We start from the raw sequence: 12,687 nt of genomic DNA on the forward strand, positions 1-12,687 counted from the left end.
CAGCTACACTGACTGGCCAGGGGGGGAAGGGGGGCAATCTCCCCCCAGGCCACCTTTCATTCAGTGATTTAGGGCAGGTCTGGTGTCTGGTGTATTTGGGTTTGTTGTAAGGCAATGTGAAACTTGAGGCTAGCTGATAAAAGTGCAATCAGAGGACAGGCAAGCTGGCAAATATACACAGCATGAATGATGCAGAGCTTGCCTGAAGGGTCTGTGTGCAAACATCTGTCTAGTCTCTCCCCATTGTTATTATGACTGCATGTGTGGGTAAGGTGTTATACAAGTTGAAAAGTTTTTGACAGTCCCTAGACTCCAGGAGGGCTGCTTTCTGACTTGTGTGAGGGACTGTCAGGGACAGGAGTCCTATGATAGGCAAGTAGCCTCTGTGTGATGTGCAATACAGATAAGCTCTCTGCTCCATCTCAGGCTATTCTCAATTTCTCTCCACTCCTCTGGGCTAGTGCACGCCAAAATCGCAATAGCAATCACTAGCAATTTGTGAGTGTGATTTTGTGAAGCGATTTTCAGAGATATTTTTTAATGAATTGCTCCAAAAAATGCTACACACTGCATGTAGCATTTTTTGGAGCAATTCATTAAAAAAAAAACGCTCTGAAAATCGTTTCACAAAATCACACTCACAAATTGCTAGCGATTGCTATTGCGATTTTGGCGTGCACTAGCCCAGAGAGAGGAGGAGTGGAGAGAAATTGAGAATAGCCTGAGATGGAGCAGAGAGCTTATCTGTATTGCACATTACACAGAGGCTACTTGCCTGTAATAGGACTCCTGTCCCTGCCAGTCTCTCACACAAGTCAGAAAGTAGCCCTCCTGGATTCTAGGGACTGTCAAAAACTTTAACTTGTATAACACCTTATCCACACATGCAGTCATAATAACAATGGGGAGAGACCAGACAGATGTTTGCACACGGACCCTCCAGGCAAGCTCTGCATCATGCTGTGTATATTTACCAGCTTGCCTGTCCTCTGATTGCACTTTTATCAGCTAGCCTCAAGTTTCACATTGCCTTACAACAAACCCCAATACACCAGACACCAAACCTACCCTAAATCACTGAATGAAAGGTGGCCTGGGGGGAGATTGCCCCCCTGCCCAGTCCGCCCCTGAACTATACTGGATACCTATACTGGAGGCACCTACCTGGCTAATCTATACTGGGGGCAATTATACTGGGGCACCTATGCCTGGCTACCTATATTGGGGGGACCTATAGCCCACTACCTATACTGAGTGCAACTAGACCTAGCTAACCTATACTGCAGGCACCTATACCTGGCTCCGGCACGGGGGGGGGCGCAATTTTTACACTCTCGCACTGGGTGCATTTTGGCCTAGAAACTGCCCTGCCACCAGCCGATTACAGCGCACAGGCCAGCCAGCCAGAGGCAAGACAGAAGCCAGGTGAGGGGCTTATATATGTGAATAACTGCCTATTAAATATATTTAAGTTACGCCACTGCTATGTTCAAGTACATGCCCATTTTTCGCCGCACACTCTTCCCTCTTGGTGCACTAACTGAATAAAGCAGCTATCAGCAGTGCCGACTTCTCCCTCCACTATTTGATGTATTATGTAAAAGTAAGGCATCATCAATGCTTCCAGTGGTGTAATACTTCATGGGGCCCCCCAGCAAAACTTTGATGGGGCCCTCTTAATGTTTACACCTTTTCAGTTGTCTCCCCTTGATGCCCTTCACAGCCTGGGGCCCATCTCACAAGGCTTATAAAACAAGTGTGGGCATCATGATCTTCACACCCATAGCAAGTGTAGCCACAAGAACACTGGATATAAAGTATAGAGCCTACATCAGAGGAAGGGAAGGTTAGTAGTTGGATCCTGCCACTCCGCAATGACAGGGGCTGCTTCCTTCTAGTTACACCCCTGAGGGCTTTCTATACATGCCCATAAAGTGATGTTATCACACATGCCCTCAAAGAGTGGAGGTGCAAGTACAATCTGGAAGGGCAGCACCATGGACTATATGGCTATTGCTATGTAGATGCACTGAACTGTTAAAAAAAGAGAAAAAAGAAGAAGAAATGTCACACTTTAAGGTTTTGGAAAGTCCTTTGTTAACTATACACACACCTAAAGGATTATTAGGAACACTATACAAATACGGTGTTTGACCCCCTTTCACCTTCAGAACTGCCTTAATTCTACGTGGCATTGATTCAACAAGGTGCTGAAAGCATTCTTTACAAATGTTGGCCCATATTGATAGGATAGCATCTTGCAGTTGATGGAGATTTGTGGGATGCACATCCAGGGCACAAAACTCCCGTTCCATCACATCCCAAAGATGCTCTATTGGGTTGAGATCTGGTGACTGTGGGGGCTATTTTAGTACAGTGAACTCATTGTCATGTTCAAGAAACCAATTTGAAATGATTCGAGCTTTGTGACATGGTGCATTATCCTGCTGGAAGTAGCCATCAGAGGATGGGTACATGGTGGTCATGAAGGGATGGACATGGTCAGAAACAATGCTCAGGTAGCCCATGGCATTTAAAGGATGCCCAATTGGCACTAAGGGGCCTAAAGTTTACCAAGAAAACATCCCCCACACCATTACACCACCACCACCAGCCTGCACAGGGCATGATGGATACATGTTCTCATTCTGTTTACGCCAAATTCTGACTCTATCGAGACTCATCAGACCAGGCAACATTTCCAGTCTTCAACTGTTCAATTTTTGTGAGCTTTGTAGCCTATTTTTCCTATTTGTAGTGAAGATGAGTGGTACCCGGTGGGGTCTTCTGTTGTTGTTGTCCATCCGCTTTATGGTTGCGTGTGTTGTGGCTTCACAAATGCTTTGATGCATACCTCGGTTGTAACAAGTGGTTATTTCAGTCAACGTTGCTCTTCTATCAGCTTGAATCAGTCGGCCCATTCTCCTCTGACCTCAGAGCATCAACAAGGCATTTTCGCCAACAGGACTGCTGCATACTGGATGTTTTTCCCACTTCACCCCATTTTTTATAAACCCTAGAAATGGTTGTGCATGAAAATCCCAGTAACTGAGCAGATTGTGAAATACTCAAACCGGCCCTCTGGCACCAACAACCATGCCAAGCTCAAAATTGCTTAAATCACCTTTCTTTTCAATTCTGACATTCAGTTTGGAGTTCAGGAGATTGTCTTGACCAGGATCACACCCCTAAATGCATTGAAGCAACTGCCATGTGTTTGATTGATTAGATAATTGCATTAATGAGAAATTGAAGAGGTGTTCCTGATAATCCTTTAGGTGAGCGTATCCTATTCTGACTTTGGCTGGCAGCAGGGGTGTATAATAATTCTATCCATATTTGGTGTCTTATAACAAAACTTTCGTATCAGAAGTGTATCAGAAAGCCCTCCACTTATTCATTTTATCTATGGGTACTTCTATGAACACATACGGTATGCTGGTATTACTTAAAATAAGCTAAAAAGATAATCTTAGGCATGCAAACAGGTAGTGATTATAGGAAGGATTATAGGGAGTTGGATATGTTCTTTATGTACATTAGCCTGAATACATGACTGCCTATCAAATAGTAATTACCTGCCCGGGTGTTCTTAAGAATGACTTCACATGCTATAACAGGTCTGCAGTTCTCAGTATACTGAGTAAAGTAAAATACAATTATTTGTAACAGTGTATGTTTCTTACTAGTAGTTTCATGCTGTCATCTGGAATCAACATTTTGAAGTTTGACTTTATTATTTACCTATATGAGGGAGAGGAAAAGGAAGAGGACAGTCACAGTACTACAATGGTAGTACATGATCTTATAATACCTTATTTGGACTATTGTAATATACTACTTTGTGGACTACCAACTAACAATCTCTACTGAACCCAGCTGCTTGACTCTTGCTTTTCCTCTGCTGCTCCTCTATGTCAAGCTCTTCATTGGCTGCCAATTAACGGGAGGATCCATTTTAAACTCATAACCATAACCTACAAAGCTCTCCACAATCTCTCCCCTGTACATCTCCTCACTAATTTATAGATACCAACCTAAACGCAATCTCAGATCTGCACACAACCTTCCTTGTCCTCCTCTAGATTCATCATCCCTAGCAATAAACACTATTGCACTATATTTATGGTCTCAGTCTTAGTACTTGCTGCAAACGGTGGTCAACCCTCTTGTCCTATCCCCAGTTTTGTAACACAAATTTTTCAAGCATTTAGCAAACTGCAAGTGTTGCCAACAGCCCCGCACTGCTCCTGCCCTGTCCCCACGCATGGAGAATTTCCAATAAGTCTGACCAGACTTTCAATAAACTTCCAAAATCAATCAAAAGTAAATCATTCAGATATACTGAAAGGCAGATTCAATGAAAGAGATTGAATCAGCTGGAAATTGATCAGAAATATCAATGTGTGTTTGGCCTGACTTAGTGGAAAACCAGATGAGAGGGTGTTGCAGTAATCAAGGCAAGATATAATGGGCCCTATGCAAGTGTATAACTCGCCTGCATCAGCCAGTGTAACCGTCACCTGACGTAGCTGCCATTTCCACCCGGCAGGGAGAAAAAAAGCTTGCTTAACCTATTTTGGTTCCTGGACGTGGTTTCTACATCCAGGAACCATGCGCGCTACCGCGCGCTCCCGCGGCCGATCGCGCGCGTGCACGCGCACTGCCAGCCGCGAATTCGGTAGCCACGGAATCAATGTATCGGGCTATGGTGCCCGATCACTGATTCCTCTCCCCCGCTGAAAAAACGACAGCTTCTCTTGGAAGCTGTGCTTTTTCTGGCTGTTCCCTCCCCGATGCGTCAGTCTAAGCGTGTGCTTCGCTTAGAGTGACGTCATGTAAACAAACTCATGGCCGCCATCTTGTGGCCAAAAAGTAATACTAAACCTGAAAAAAAAAAATTAACACACATTTACATTATAAATCTATTGTTTACCTCCCACCCTCCCAAAACTACCCAAATAAAATGTTTAATATAAAAAAAAAAAAAACATTACAATAAAAAAAACAAAACATGTAAATATTTACCCAAGGGTCTAAACTTTTTAAATATCAATGTAAAGATGAAATATTTTTATATTTTTTTTATTTTAAACTTGTAAATAGTGATAGATGCAAAATGGAAAAAATGCACCTTTATTTCCAAATAAAATATTGTCGCCATACATTGTGATAGGGACATAATTTTAACGGTGTAATAACCGGGACATATGGGCAAATACAATATGTGAGTTTTAATTATGGAGGCATGTTTTTTTTTAAAACTATAATGGCTGAAAACTGAGAAATAATGAATTTTTTCCATTTTTTTCTTATTCTTCCTGTTAAAATGCATTTACAGTAAAGTGGCTCTTAGCAAAATGTACCCTCCAAAGAAAGCCTAATTGGTGGCGGAAAAAACAAGATATAGATCAGTGCATTGTGATAAGTAGTGACAAAGTAATAGGCTAATGAATGGGAGGTGAACATTTCTCACGTGAAAACGACGGAACGCGAATGGGTTAAAGTGGACCTGAACTCTTGCACAGGACAGAAGGAAAACAGAGAAATGCAATCTGTATGTATTTAAAGAGTTTAGCCTGTTTAAATCCCCCTCATTTGTGTCTATTCACAAGTTGTAATTTTATCTCTCCCCGTGTTACATAATAACCATGGCAGAGATGGCAGATAAGCTCATTTGAAAGTGCAGGATGTTAACAATGTAGCAAACTCAAAATCAACTTCCGCACACTCATGCACATCCTCAAGCGAAGCCATTCACAAAAATAATGCAGCAATCAATGCTGTCACTACAGCTAAGTTAAAAGCTGGGATCTTCGTTACAAGAGTAAAGTCTCTTGCCTAGTCACATACACCGCGCAGAGGTATCCCAGTGTCGTATGTGTCCTAACTCCAGCCCTGTAACATGCATAGCACAAACATGCATGCATTCAGCGCATCAAAACCTATCTAAGAATTAGGAACACATATCCATACTGTCCTCCCTGGGACAAATGTTTTTTGTTCAAAGGTTATTATGCGGTTGTGTATCTTTTAAAGCAAAGAGGACGTTCTGAGTTCAGGGCCGCTTTAAAGGTAAAATGGATTTTTTGCAATTGGCGGTTTCATGCTGCTGGGAACAAAACATAAATGCAAATGAACGAGAACTTATCTCCCATCAGAAGACGGAGCTGAAGTTCCTGTTAAAACATAATAATTCGGCTTCCAGCAGTTGCTGGAAGCCGAATTCTATCATTCCCCACTATCCATGGCGGCCTGGAGGGGAAATAGTATTTAACACGGCTAGGACTTGTGCGGCAGCAGGATCAGCCATATACCGGCTGAATCCTGCGCCCAAGTCTCCAACGCCGTTATCTCTCATATGCGGGCAGAGATGCTAGAGAGTGCTATTTCTTCCACAGCAATCATGCTCTGATTCCTTGTGCAAGTGGCAATACACTCATAGATTTTGCACGATGTGGCAAAACAATTGTTTAATGGGGAAACTGTCACTAATGATGTGCGTTTAGTGGGGGAAACGGTCACAAACTATGTGTGTTTTGCTCACTAAACTCTGGCTAATTATGTGGGGGGTTTTGTGTGTGTGTGTGTGTGTGTGTGTGTGTGAGACACCGCTGGCTAATTATGTTTTTTTTTGTGGGGGAAATGCTGACTAGTTGGGCTTTGTTCTGTGGGGGAAACACCGCCTAAAGTTGTGTGGTAGAGCGTATAGAGGGGGCCCCATGAGATTTTTGCAGGGGGGCCCCATGGTTTTTTAGTTACGCCCCTGCTCAGTTTTCTTATTAATTCTTTTTGGTACATTTAACCTCCCTGGCGGTACGCAGTTTCGGTGGTTGCGTCCACGGTAGTCATTTTTGGAATAAAACTTGTTGTAAACCTTGTAGCTAGCACTAGGCTAGCTACCTGTGTCCCACAAGTCCCCCCGCACCTCTCTGATCCCCCCCGATCGCCGGCGCTTATATTTACCCAGCCGCGATCCCGTGAGAGCCGCAGCCTCCCCAATCAGCTTCAGTCGTCGCTATGGCAACGATCGGACATGACGTCTGACGTCATCGACGTCATGATGTCATGCGCAGTCCCGATCCTCCCCATAGCAAAGCCTGGAGGTGATTGGAGAGGCTGTGCTATTGCGGGATCTGGGGGGAGGTACGTATAACGGCGGCGATCAGGGGGATCAGAGCAGAACGGAGAGCCTTGGCGGACACAGGTAGCTAGCCTAGTGCTAGCTACAAGGTTTACAACAAGTTTTATTTAAAAAATTCCTCCCGGGCCATGTAATCCTCTGCGGTGGCTACCCCGAGCGTAGGTCAGGGTTACCGCCAGGGAGATTAATAAGAGTTGTGTTGAGGGTGTAATTAGAGGTGTGTCTAAAAAGTGTCCCTCTTTCTTGTCTCAAAAAGTTGGGAGGTATGATAGCCCTCCTATGAAAAATAAAAGTGCTGAACTGCCATCAAAGCAAGATGGGCAGTCTGGTCTTCTGCTTTTTTGTTTACTGTTTAATAGGAAGAAATCAACTAAATACTGTTAATGTAATTTACAGAGATGTAGAGAACTGATTGGGCTAATGATGTAGACATTATAAATAATCTATCAGCACTCATACATTAAAAGTATCAAGCTTTCAACAGTCCTGTGCTTGTCACCTATGCCTTCACTTTCCAATGCAATCTGTTACGAGGCATCAAAGACAGTAGTTAACAAAGAGGCTAAAGTGACCCACAGGAGTCTGGCCGCAACTGTAACCCCACAACCACTAGTACAGTAAACAGTAAATATCAAGTTCCAAGTAAAGACAGAATTATAGTTAAAAAAATAGTATTGGTAAATTCCAACAGTGTTATAAATGCATTCAATAGGTTAGCTTTTACAATGGCAAACATAGTTTTTTGCTTGGGAATGAGTGACTTTGCAAGTAAATCACAAATGTCTACATGTTTTCTGTAATCCTGGTCCTACCAATTTTAAGATGGTCTGACCCCTGAGTTGCATCAATAAAATTCAGGAGGCGACAGCACTGACACCTGGTATTGTAATATTACACCACTTTCAATAACTGGTTCCTGTTGAGCTGAGAAGAACAAGACTTAATGGCTTTAGCGGAAATTTGATTCCACTGCAGTTGTTATACATTTTATTGGACCAACATGAAAAGTTTTCCTAGATGTTTCTGAGCATTAGGCTTCAAGACCTCAAAAGACCTTTATTCTGATTGAAGAAAACTCATAAACGTGGTAGAACAAAAGAGGATTACATGAGGGTATATTTTTACATTCAGGTCCCCGGTTAAAAGACTGTATACTTACTAATTAAACGCATGAAAAAAAAATATCATCATAGATGCAACTTAGAAATGACAGACACACAATAACAAGACAGAGGAATAAATTCCAGAGGAAGCATTCGTCTTATCAGCAATTTTTATATTTTTTTATTTAAACTGATAAAACATTTCATTTCACTTCACTGATGATGTATGTCAGTGTTACATGTGTAATTTTGTAGAAACAAAATGTATTGATAATGTTGCACACTGTGGACAAAGGCAAATCTAGATCTCTGGAGATGGACTTGTGACCTTGAGATTGTTGATATTTTTCCACAATTTTGTTTCTCAAGTCCTCAGACAGTTCTCCGCTCCTCTTTATGTTGTCCATGCTTAGTGTGGCACACACAGACACACAAAGACTAAGTGAACGTCTCTCCTTTTTATTTGCTTTCAGGTGTGATTTTTAAATTGCCCACACCTGTACTTACCCCAGGTGAGTTTAAAGGGGCATCATCTTAATTATCCACAATTTTGAAAGGGTGCCAATAATCTTGTCCAGACCATTTTTGGAGTTTTGTGTGACAAACAAAGGGAGTAAGCATTAGTATAGAAAAACGTGTTACTGCAATACTTTTCTGTGAGAAATACTTGATTTTCTGCAAAAATGTCTGGGGTACCAAGAATTTCGTCCGTGACTATATATATATATATATATATATATATATATATATATATATATACACACATGCATACATACATACATACATACATCTCCTTCAGTATATTCTTGCTTAAAAATCTACACAGAGCATGAATCAATGCAATGCTCCCTACACAACTGGAGTAATTGGCAAATTGGCGTTTAAGGGACGCCCTTTAAGAACATTGATCAGATACAACCATGGCCGACGTGCTTTTTCACTCAGTCTCTCCACACTTCATCAGGGTTCGACAATCCTGCCACATGTTATTGATGCCCACAACATTTTATTACATGTAGTGAGCTTCTCCCATGGATGTATTGGGGTGCCACTTACCCAGTTAATGTTCCTCATATATGGATCCTCTGAGGAAGTTGGCTGCCACAAAACATGTCTGTTCTATGTTTGCAAGTCCTACAGCTGGTTATTATTTTGATTTTTTTTACTTTAGTTTGGCTTTTCATACTGTTTCTGATGAAATGTAGGACTACATAAGTGCCACTGTATCCAGTAAAAGCAAGAAATTTAAAATCAGGATGATACCATTTATTGGCTAACTACAAATAAATAAGAATGAACAAGCTTTCGGCCTTGCAGCCTTCGTCAGGTTTACATCCTGTTAGTTAGTTGTACACTACCCTACTGCTACTGTATCCAGTAAGAAGATAACAGGTGCAACTTTTGTGTGTGCTAATCTATCGACTATGCTTACCTGTTATTTATGTAGTATTGCTAACAGGAGTTAGGTTTTGAGCAGTAAATGTTTACTTGTATTAAAATAATGTGCACAAACCAATGAGTTACAGAGCAGTTCTGCTATATGGGCCAACCCCAACGTAATGTAGAGTCGTACATTAATGTGCTGTTTACTGTATTTACTAATTAAAATTAACACAGCTATATTTTTGCATGTTTAAAACATGATGAGTTAATTGTACTGGAAGGTAAAGAAATAAGTAGAGATGGCCCGAACCGTTCGTGGGCGAATCTCTGTGGGGACTGTACTACTTCCGGGTCGCTATGACCCGGAGTAGTACGCCTGCGCTGGCCCGGCGGTGCACGTCTTTGATCGCGCGCCTGTTGCCGGGCACTCTCTGAGCATGAGCGTGACGTCACTCATGACGTCATGCACATGCACTGAAAGTGCCCGGCAACAGGAGCGCGATCTAGGACGCGCACCGCCGAGCCAGCGCAGGCGTACTACTCCGGGACATAGCGACCCGGAAGTAGTACATGGTGAGATGTTCGCCGGCGAACGGTTCGGGAACTGTTCGCCGACATCTCTAGAAATAAGGCCATATCGTGCAAAAATTGTACACGTACAAAGAATTGACCATTTTTTACCACACATCTTTGCTCACTTACTATTTAAATAAAGCTTTTCAATTATGTTCATAAAGAAGGATTTCATTGTGGCACCTAAAGCCTGGGATTACTAATGCCCTTTAGTAAAATTCTTCAGACGTCATCAGTGTAATTTCTGGCAGATGTTCCTGAACTGGAAGAGAAGTAAAACGGAGCAAAACTGTCAGATAATATAATCATCACCCAAGGATTTTTAATAATAATTAGATACCTACATGTCACAGATGCCAATAGCTGGGGCCATGCCAAAAGCTAAAGGAAATCTTATGGAGCTGCCCCTAACATGGTCAGTGATTCCATTCTTCACTCAAGGTACCCAGCCAGATGCAGATAGCACTCCACAAGTTAAAGTGAACCTAAAGCAAAAATAGACTCAGAAATAGACTCAAGGTTTCACTTTCCAAAATCCAGGAGAGGAAGTGTAACATTCGCAGTAATAGCGGCTGCGGGCACGCAGGGTGTCTCCGCAGCCGCCTTGCCTTCCTGTTCAGGGACTTCGCCCGTGCCTCTGGCGTCTAGTACGCCGAGGCCAGGTCTGTCTTTTGCACATAGGGTTGCCGTATCGAGACCGTACCTTTATGCGGGGAGGAGGCGCGTCAGCTGACCAGCCGGTCGGCTGACGTCAGAGGAGACTCACGGCGCTCCGGATTGGCCGATTGTTGTAGGCGCAGCCGTGGGGTCTCCTCTGTTTCATAAGCCTTCACTGTTCACTGTCTGCTGTTGCGAATACTCTCGTGTTAGCGTCTCAGACCTTAGATCGTATCCGGTGTGCTTTGATCTGGGAGGAAACCAGGGATTTCACACAAGACTAGGATTATTGTATTACTGTATATTGAGATTCTGTGTATGACTCTGGCTACCCTCTGACTCTGCTCTTGCTTATCGTTTCTGTACTTCTGCTCATCTGACTCTGTTGCTGAACCCTGCCTGATATCTTACTACTCTCTTGCCTGCCGATTCTGTACTGTACCTGCCCGCCTGTTACTGATCCTAGCCTGTCTGACCTTTCTATTCACCAGTAAGCCCTTGTCACTGGTGAGGTGCCCTTCTAATAGTACCCACCAGCTCCTCTGGTGAGGTTTTGTCAAACTATTTAGTTACTGTGTTCTAATAGTACCCACCAGCTCCTCTGGTGAGGTTTTGTCAAACTATTCAGTTACTGTGTTCTAATAGTACCCACCAGCTCCTCTGGTGAGGTTAAGCCAAACTAATCAGTTTCTGTGTTCTAATAGTACCCACCAGCTCCTCTCCCTGGTGAGGTTTTGTCAAACTATTCAGTTACTGTGTACCAATAGTGCCCACCAGCTCCTCTGGTGAGGTCTAGCTAAACTATCCTGTTACTGTTGCACCAAGCATTACATACTTTGTATTCTGCCAGCTATGCTTGTATTATTGGTGATACTGCAGATCACCACATAATCAGGTATAGCATCTGTATTATTGGTGATTCTGCAGATCACACATAATCTGTGTTGCTACACCAATCGTTACAGGAAGACATCTCAACTCAAGCAATAAATGCCCACTCAATGCAATTGTGATCAAAATGTATTTCTTTTTTTTAGCGTTTAGTTTTGAAATGTGTCTGATCCGACTACGGCCCCATTCACACTTGAGCGTTTTTCTGGCAATTATGGCAAAACGCTCAAACGCTAGCGTTTTTGAAAGTGCTAGGGTAATAAATCCCTATGGGCCCATTCTTACTTGGGCGATTTGCGCTAATCGCCGCAAATCGCGAAATGCAAACGCATTATTTTCAGGCGATTTCCTGGTGATTGTGTTTCAGTGCCATAGAAGCGCAAGACGCGATCGCGGAGAAATCACTGCACTGCCCAGTGATTTTCACGCGTTTTGCACTTCTAAGTGTGAATGGGGCCTAAAGCCTTGTACCCTGGGTCAAGGACTGTCGCCCATTGCGATCAGGTGTTCGATCCCTAGGATGTCAGTTCAGGGCTGAGCTGTGCAGATGCGCCACTAGCCTAGAAGCTAGCAGTGCGTTGTTGTTACGGCGAGGTGCACCACCGTCACTCCTTCCCTCTGCATAGAAACAGCACATTTTACTTGTCTGTACTAGACCAGCGTGTCTGTACAGCGCTCATGCCGCAGACTGTCGTCCTAGAGATTGGGTTTCAATCTTTACAGGTCACCGTTACTGTGCAGGCATGTAGAATGTGACTTTTACGGCTGGTTTACACTGCACAAGCTTTTTAATCACTAGTGATTTGAAAGGCTCCTGCTAATACAATGCTATGGTGATTTTTTTTTTTTTTTTACAAAAATTGCATTGCTTTACTGAGAACACACAGCATTACATAGCAAGAGCTTTTACAATCCCAATAGCTTAGAAAAGTGCTT

The 12,687-nt window shown here is 42.9% G+C and overlaps 1 long non-coding RNA gene across 1 annotated transcript; it reads right to left on the bottom strand.

Annotated features, from left to right (window-relative positions):
- Positions 1 to 3,687: 3,687 nt before the first annotated feature.
- Positions 3,688 to 10,682, bottom strand: LOC137556093 (uncharacterized). The gene is made up of 3 exons (XR_011028759.1): positions 10,548 to 10,682; positions 10,333 to 10,465; positions 3,688 to 3,744 (listed from the first exon to the last, which is right to left on the bottom strand). It is a non-coding gene; the product is annotated as an uncharacterized lncRNA (long non-coding RNA).
- Between the last annotated feature and the right edge of the window lie 2,005 nt (positions 10,683 to 12,687).

Source organism: Hyperolius riggenbachi, chromosome 1 (genome assembly GCF_040937935.1).
Source record: "Hyperolius riggenbachi isolate aHypRig1 chromosome 1, aHypRig1.pri, whole genome shotgun sequence".
Classification (NCBI taxonomy): Eukaryota; Metazoa; Chordata; class Amphibia; order Anura; family Hyperoliidae; genus Hyperolius; species Hyperolius riggenbachi.